This window comes from Coffea arabica, chromosome 6c (genome assembly GCF_036785885.1).
Source record: "Coffea arabica cultivar ET-39 chromosome 6c, Coffea Arabica ET-39 HiFi, whole genome shotgun sequence".
NCBI classification, from domain to species: Eukaryota; Viridiplantae; Streptophyta; class Magnoliopsida; order Gentianales; family Rubiaceae; genus Coffea; species Coffea arabica.
In genome coordinates this window covers 41,430,379-41,438,556 of record NC_092320.1, presented here as the reverse complement: position 1 = coordinate 41,438,556, position 8,178 = coordinate 41,430,379, and positions in this window count along the sequence as shown.

The following is an 8,178-nucleotide window of genomic DNA, read 5'->3' as shown; positions in this document are numbered from 1 at the left end:
GTTTAGTATAATTACTATAAAAATCAAACAAAGGGATACCACTATTGGTAACTATAACATCAGAAATGTGGGAAGCAAGATTCCAAGAATTTCATGCTTGGATGCTAGCCCAGAATTTAACAGAAGAATCTCACTTTGAAATTTTATCTGTTTTCACAGCTCATCTTGCAGGCATACTTAAAGATTGGTGGACATCCATTGGAGACGCAGACAAAATGACATTTTTAACCAGATAGGACTTTATGGAAAATGTTCATATCTTGCATCTTACATTTCTTGGAAATGTTCGAGAATTCCAAGAGACAAAGAGAAAAGAATTTTTCCAAATGAAATGTTTATCTTATGATCGACATGATCTAAATAAGCATTTCAAAAAGATGCTTCAATTATTTTACTCTCTTGGTGCAGATATTAATCTCAAGCAACCTTTTGTCAGCTCTTTGCCAAAACCACTTGCAGATGGTGCAGAAATGTATATCCATAATAAGTATGGATCAATCCTGAATCTCACCATTGGCCAAATCAAGCAAGCAGTTTTTCTATCTCTTGATGATCTTTGTCACAAGTGAAAGGTGATTCGTGAATATCTGAAAGGAGATGTTTGCTTAGACCAAGCTTGCAAGAAGCCAGAATTGTTAACCAAGGGAAAATGTCAAGCTTGTGCTCCAACTCACAGAAGGAAAGGATCCAGGAGGTTCAAAAAATTCAAAAGCTTTAACAAGACATATAAGAACTTTCCAAGAAAATCCTTCAGGAAGAAATGGAGATACTTTAGACGAAAGTCTAAAAAATTCCAGGGTACTAAAGGCAACAAATGCTTTATCTGTGGAAAGCCAGGACATTTTGCAAAAAATTGTCCTCAGAATCAAAAGGGAGTAAAACTAATCTCAGAAATTCAGAATGAACTTCATTTCACTATATCTGATTTAGAATCTGAATTCTCCGAACAAGAGGAACCAACTGATACAACTCTTTTGGCTTTGCAGGTTCCTGAGGAAATTTTAAGCATAAGCCCTATTGCATCAATCAATAAGGAGAAGATTGAAAAGGATGCTTATCCGCAAACTCTTATTCACATTCTTTTGGATAAATATTCTAAACCTATACCCCTTATTGCATTTTTCGATACAGGAGCTTATATTTCCATTATGAGGAAAGATATCTTACCAGACTCATTTTGGATCCCAGAAATAAATAAATTCCGAGCAGCTGATGGAAATATTTTTGAAACAAAGTTTATCACCAAAAGTTCCATCACTCTCAAACTTCTCCCAGATTGCTGTGTTAGTTCAAAATTCATGGGAGCAAATTTTACTGGTAAGGATTTGATATTAGGATTTGATCTTTATAAACAAAACAAGTATCTTATTACAGGCCATGGGATAAAATCAAAAAAGTTTTTCAAACCTTTTATTGAAATCCCTAAACTGTATATGATACAAGAAGACAGTGTTCAAATACCAGAGTGCCTGCTCAATCTCCTCATAATTCAGTGATAATTTGCTCTTTGAAGGTATTCCCGAACACAACAGCCACTTTCCTTGGGCTTTCAAAGTTCAAGGGACTTTTATCAAACGAGTAAATTAAAACAAAGTTATGAAGAAAACTAAGTAACACGCAGCTATAAGGATCTCTCGGCCTTCCCTAGTGAAGTTTTAAAAACTTAGCCTGTCATGTGGATATGAAACACTCAGGATTTTATTTCTTTCTTCGATTCTTTCAATATTTTCTTTTTCCCATGGATAAGGAATTTCATGAATATCTGGAGGTTCACTGGAAATAGGTGAAAACATTAGACATGGGGAAACAGCTTGTTGAGGCAAGGGTTCTTTTCTGGAAAAGAAATCAGCAACAATATTCTTCTTTCCTTTGATATGTTTAACATCAAAAGAATATTGAGAAAACCATGCTGACCATCTAAGCAATTGAGGATTGGGAATGGTTTTTTGTTTGAAGTGCAGCATTTTTGGAAATGATCCCATATCCATTTCAACCAAGAAATGAGAAGATATAAGGAAGAAGAGAACTTCTTTATACCATTTTTTACTGCAAGAATCTCCTTGAAAGTGGAATGATAATGTTGTTCAGAGACTTTGAATTTTCCACTGGCAAATCCACAACAATGTTTTGTTCCCTGTTCATCTTCTTCAAGTAGTACAGCTCCCCAATATTTATCACTGGCATCAGTTTGTAGAATCTTTTTCCCATCAGACGGAATATGAAGTGTAGGAAGGTGTAACAGTTCTTTCTTGAGAATTTGGATTGCTTGGGTTTGTGAAACTCCCCATGGTGGAGGTTTCTTTTTAAGCATTTTAGTCAAAGGACTAATATGCTTTGAAACTTTGGGAATGAATTCCCGGACATAATTTACAACTCCAAGGAATTGTTGAACTTATGTTGTCGAAAGATTGTTTTCAGGAAAATCTTTAACAGACTGTCCAACATGTTGTTCTGGAGTGCATTTTCCTTTAGCAATTTTCATGCCAAGGAATGAAATTTCTTGCTGAGCCAAAAACATTTTCTTTTCAGAAAGCATTATTCCATATTGCTTAACAAGATGATGAAAATCTTTAAGCAATTCAAGATGTTCCTCAAAAGTGTTACTGAAAAGAAGAATATCATCAATGTAAACCAAAGCTGAATGTAAGATAGGTTGAAAAATCTTTATCATTGCTTTTTGGAAAAGTGAAGGTGCGGTTTTTAAACCAAAAGGCATCACCTTCCATTGGAAATGATAATTTGGAATACAAAATCCAGTTTTATGCCTATCCTCAGGATGAATTCCCAACTGCCAGAATCCAGACTTTAAATCAAATTTGGAAAACCAGTTTGCTTTGGATATCTGGGGTATGTCTCGAACCATTTTTATTGAAGGTTTCCAACTTTGGAAAATCTGCTTCATTAAACATAAAGCATTCTTGGACCTGTAGGGTTGGAATTTGAACCAAAGGTTCAGTCTTGCAAAATGGTTTTGGTTTCCAATTTGTTTCTTCTTTTGCCAAAATGTCAAGACACTTTTTATAATAAGGATGAAGTTCCTTTTTTGAAGAAATTTGGAGTGTCTTCGGACTTTTGGAAATCCAGACAGAAGGAATTTGATAACCATTAAACTTACTTCTCTGAGAGATAAAACCCTCAGTATCTGAATCTGGACCTTCTGGATCTAGATCTGGTTTGCAAGGTCGAGGCTCAACTTGCTTTGGTTTTGATCTTTTCTTGCAAGATAAATCTGAAATAGGATCCTGAAACCATGAGACTGGAAGTCCTTCTTTGTCAAAATATTTAATAATATCTTGACTGCGATGTACCTGTTGAAGGTTGTGCGGATGATCATTATGTATATCCCATTGTTTCTCAAATTCTGTGGGATAATACATTGGAACCTGTACACACATGATAGAAGGAATATGAGATTTTGAATTCAAACTCCTTAAATGAGAATGATCAAATGAAATTGAGGTTCTCCCTTCTTTTGTGTGACTGATCCTTGAATTGGATGATTCAAGGGGTTCGTTGGCCTGAGTGTGTAGATCTTCATAATCTGTAATCCAATCAGTTGGTAATAATTGGATTAGATCATGCTTTAGATCTTGCTATACCAGGGGGAGAAAATGCTCTTTTAATAAGAGTAGATGAGAAAAATGGAGCATCTTGCTCAGCTATAAGGATCTCTCGGCCTTCCCTAGTGAAGTTTTAAAAACTTAGCCTGTCATGTGGCTATGAAACACTCAGGATTTTATTTCTTTCTTCGATTTTCTATGCTTTTCCATTCTGATCGGTTTTTGAAACTGTAGTGCGATACTGATGAGGTTGCTGTAGATTTTTGTGATGTTCCTATGTCCTCATTTGGGTCTTGGGAGTCTTGCATCATAGTGTCATTCATTTTGTTCTGGTATTCCTTTTTTGCTCGTTTGATTCTGGTCCAGTGAGGATGACTAGAATGATAGTTCCATGAGCCATAATGACCAGGCCAAATTTCAGGTAGAATACATCTATTTTCTTGGAAAAGATATCTCTGTGCCTCCTCATACTCATCATCTAGGTTTAAAATGGTATGATTCATTTCTTTATAAATTACTGCACTTGAACAGGACTGAATTTGGTTGTTTATCAAATGGCAAGGTTCAATTATTTTGGCAATTCCCGCGCAATTATTTTCTAAAGTCCAAGAATTTTCAATTTTTGGGTATTCCTTGAAAAATCATAACTTACTCTCAGAAGGTCTAAAATTAGAAAATTTGATACCATTGGAAACGTCTTTCAAAGTACTAAAAGTTACTAGAAGACACCTTTCCATGAATCCAAGTGGAAGACATTCAAATTATGTCTCAAAGTTGATAACTTGAGTTATCAAAACAGATTTAGGTTGGTTTTTGGCCAACTTTGGAAATTCGGAAAAATTCACTCAATGCGAAATAGTCTCTCAAATTTGAAACTCAATTAGAGTTACAATCAAAGTTTAAAACACAACAAGCAGAACAAGAATCGAAGTTTTGAGCACCAAGATATAGTAGCTCAAAGTTGCTGAAAATTTGAGACAATTAGGCAATTTCCATCGAAATGGACTCAGAATGGCACCAAAATTATCAATACAATACTACCATATAAGGACTATTTCTCTGGAAAATTTCATAGAAAAATATGCATGGAATGTCGGTTAACAAAACCACTAAAGTTCCAAGAAATTCCAAGGCAAATCTGCCTTGGACTTCCGTTTTTCCATTTTCAAACATTTGGCCAAGAAAAATCTCAAACATGGTCCACTCCAGTAGGTAATGTCTAAGAGATGTCCAAGATACATTTGGTAGGTGATTTACACCAAGAAATTCAAAACAACAAGTCCCAATAAGGATTTAAGCATTCACTAGCCAAAAGAAGGTTTGAATTCACCAAGTCAGTTTTGGAGATTGGCCACAACTCACTCGATTCAACTCAGAATTGAGCATGGTTGGTGGCGTTGAAAATTGGATTCATAAAGCTACAATTTATTAGAAGAAATTGTTTTCAAAGTCTATCCACAACCAACTCATATGTGAGCATCAACTCGCTGCTCACAACCAAGCTTCCAGTGAACTAACAAAACAGGTCAGTCAACTTCAAATAGGTGGTCCAGATTACTCATATGGAATCCGGATGTGTATTTTATACCGTTGGAAAGCTGGGAATATCTAGTTTCCAGTGCCACAAACGGTACTTGATTTGATATTGGAGTAAAAAGTTATGGCTGAAAGAAAAGGACTGCCTGGGCAATCCAGAAAAATTTTCCAGTTTTGCTAAACCTTTGAAATCACTACAATTGAACAACCAAATCATGTTATTTTTCAATGAAACTTTCTACACCATTCATATAACATGTATACATCATAAACAATCATTAGAACCTCAAAATTTCGCACCAAAGTGCACGAACATGGCAGGGGTAAAATGGTCACTTTTGTTCATTGCACCTTCCTTGAGTTTCTACCAACAACCCAACATTATTCCACTAATTTAAGCACTAAACCAACATTAATAGCATCATCGTTCATCAAATCAGTCCATCCAACCGAAGTGGGAGTTCATAGAACCCACACAACAATTTTTCCAACATAAACAAGCTACCCACATGCATGCATGAGCTTATATGTGTACTACTACTTCCATAAAGCAAGATTGAAGGGTTGATCATGGTTTACCTTCTTATATGAACCAAGACAGAATTTTCAGTCCAACGAAGCCCAAGAAAACCATGGAAAGCAGCCCTCTTTGTTAGTTTAAGATGATCAGCAAGTGTTTAGTGAAGTGTGGTTAAATTTTGAGGTGAAATGGAGAAGATTTGGTGAAGGAAATGAAGAGTAAATTGAAGAACTTTGGTGTTGTTTTTCTTGGCTTGGTGGCCGGCCAAGTGTGTGACAGCCCCACCTCCCCCTAAGGCGAACCAAAGGATTCGGCGGACCGCCTGCCCAACTCTCGCCGGGACTCACTACAGTCCTCAAATAAAATACATCACTCACATCCAATAACATAGGGTACAACCTCAAGAATAAACGAAATAACATTTTTCAAACTTAGAACGAAATAAGATACATTACAAATCTCAAGTAAGGGTATCATTCCTCGAATAAGACAAAAGTCCTCAGTTCTCAAATAATTACAATTGCACTATCAGTCCCAAATATTACACCAAATACTTATCAAGTGAATCGAATTCAAATTATATATGAGATATCCCTCAGACACTAATAACTCAATACAAGCACTTCTTTGGTCTCGAGTCCTGTGGGAAGAAAATTATTTTTGGGGTTCACTAATTAAGCCTCAGAACTTCCACTTCCAAGCCTGTTAAGGAAAACAAATTGGGGTGAGTTAACGCTCAGTGAGGCCAAGGGAAAAACATGCAAACATGCGAGCAAAGACACAATATAAAGCAGTAAGTTGAGTAACAAGTAACTACGAAACATTAAGCAAGTAGGGAATTTAATCACAATAAAAGATACAGGAGCTCTCAGGAGCTAATCCACGCGCGATCCAAGCTCAGGTAGTTGACCCTCCGTCAACTTTCATAGTTATCCATGTAGAACTCCACTTACTACCTCCAGCCACCATGACACCCTCTTGGATCCGTAACCAAACAAGCATGTAGGTGGTATCACTTAACAAGTATACCTAGCAAGACCCCTTATTTGGATCAAGCTATAACACTTCCCAAGGTTCACCAAGTTCCTCGACCAAGCCCTTGCCGGCTCGAGTTACAAGGCTAGCCAATGGGTTGGGGTGTCCCCCCCATTCACTTTTAGGTCGATGAGACGAAGCTCCAATCGACAAGATTTGGTCATAGCATTGAGACGGGATGAGCGGTACCTCCTACCCTAAAAGGGCATGATACATTCTGCCGCTCAATGCTCACGAAACTACTTTCATTTGCATTCACATGTAACATGTATCACTTATCAAGCAAGCAATTTCATGAAAGAGAGGACAAGGGCGATAAAGCACACCTTAGCCTCATTAACTAGCAAGTACGAGTAACATTTCATTTAAACACTTCACATGCACTTGATACTCATCAAAAGTCGTGAGAGAGAAAAAAAATGAAGCGGCTAAACCAGTTCTTCGGAGTTCTCGTATTCACCTGAGACATGTATAATCACGATCATTCACGTGCATATTCAAGGCCAAGCAAAAATGTCCAAGTCATTTTCATGTTTATTGTAAAAATCAGGAAACTTGAGGTTTATGGCAGAAACCTTTAGAAAATCGTAACTTAATATTTACAAGTCCAAAATTTACATGGTTAATACCGTTGGAAACCTAATTGAAAGGACTAAAACTTTGTAGAAGACACCTTGATGAGATTCCATACGGATTTTGCCCAGTTTTTCCGTCAATAGACTGCTACAGTAAAATGCAGGGCAGGGAAAATTCTGTTTTTCCAACGGACTTGGAAAAATCACCAAAAATCACAGAAAATGAGTTAGCCCCTGAAATTTACATGGATTGTAGCCTTATGTGTGTAGTTCAAACCAAGCAAACAGGACTTGATTTGGAGTAGTATACCCCAAAAGATAACCTTTTTCCCAAAACTGGCCTGATGTTCCAGAAAGCAAATTTCCAGTTTTCACTTTAACAAGTTCACTCCTTTCTTTTCCTTTGAAGAGCTAATCGGTTTAATCAACCCAAATACACTTAAAATCCATTATTTTAGCAAAACTTTAACTCAAATAAAAGCTCCAAAAATCTGAAATTTTGTCCCAAAAATTTCGGCCAACATAAAAGATTCAAAACAGAAATTTTTCCCCTTACTGTACTTAAACACACACAAGTTCATCCATCCAAATTAAGGAATACCTTGCAATAATTAACAAGCCAAACATGTAATAAAACAAGATTTATCACATATATACATCCAATCACATATCACACATCCAATATCGAAATATTGAGACCTAGATCGAGTGCGACCAAGTACACCCCGTCTAAGTCTCATTTAATCACATTTAATCACATAAGGCAGCTAATACAATAAATCCCAATTGCTCAAATCAAACACATGTCCTTAGGTGAGTGCGATAAAGTACACACACACCTTATAAAGAGAATACAGTTCACAAATCCATTTAGCAAACCCTTTTAGTAAACGGCAAATACATTTAAATAAGCAAAGGGGCACATTTAACTAAAATACTTGAGGAAAGATTT